The sequence below is a fragment of the Mus caroli genome, chromosome 8, assembly GCF_900094665.2.
Source record: "Mus caroli chromosome 8, CAROLI_EIJ_v1.1, whole genome shotgun sequence".
Classification (NCBI taxonomy): Eukaryota; Metazoa; Chordata; class Mammalia; order Rodentia; family Muridae; genus Mus; species Mus caroli.
In genome coordinates this window covers 31,318,505-31,319,560 of record NC_034577.1, presented here as the reverse complement: position 1 = coordinate 31,319,560, position 1,056 = coordinate 31,318,505, and positions in this window count along the sequence as shown.

Genomic DNA, 1,056 nt, shown 5'->3' with positions numbered 1-1,056 from the left:
AGAGGAGGAGAGGAGAAGAGAAGAGAAGAGAAGAGAAGAGAAGAGAAGAGAAGAGAAGAGAAGAGAAGAGAAGAGAAGAGAAAGAAGAGAAGAGAAAAGAAGTAGACCACAATCACTAAACACTCAAGCCACTAGCACTTTCTCTACCCAGATGTTGCTGTGGTTTTCCCACAGATATCATGGCATCTTGTAGCCCAGTCTCACCCACAACTTCCAATAGATCCCTGGATCTTGCAACTTGGAAAATATGACACAGGAATCCTGGCTACTGGGCTGGAGAGATGGCTCAGCAGGTAAGAGCACTGACTGTTCTTCTGAAGGTCCCTGAGTTCAAGTCCCAGCAACCCATGGTGGCTCACAGCCACCTGTAATGAGATCTGACCCTCATTCTGGTGTGTCTGAAGACAGCTACAGTGTATTTACATATAATAATAAGTAAATATTAAAATAAATAAAGAGGAATCCTGGCTACTTTTCACTGGAGCTTAGTTGGAGCTTTCTTGTTAAGATGGACCCAGCCTGAGACCCAGGCCCNTCTCTAACGAGGGAACTGAGCAGGGTCTTTTATTAGTTGGCAGNTTATTACATTTTCAGTCATTCAGATTGACAGTGGCTGACATGGGTCTAACTTGTTCAGTGCTCCTGGCTGCAATGAAGAAAAGTCTTCTAGAGACAGCTGCTCCCTGTGCACTGTTAGGCTACCAGATCATTTGGTTTGATAGATATCATCTACTGTGTGGGCTATTTTGTTACTCTTTGAGATCCATCTTTCTGTGTAGTGAAAAGGTATTTCCATTAGCTTATGGAAATAGTGTTAAAACCCTGAGAAAGTCCAGCATGGTATCTGTATTAGTCGGGGTTCTCTAGAGTCACAGAACTAATGGATAATCTCTATATAGTAAAAGAATTTATTGATGACTTAGTCGGCAGCCCAATTCCCAACAATGGTTCAGTCGCAGCTGTGAATGGAAGTCCAAGGATCTAGCAGTTACTCAGTCTCACACAACAAGCAGGTGAAGGAGCAAGAGCAAGTCTCCGTTCTTCCAATGTCCTTAT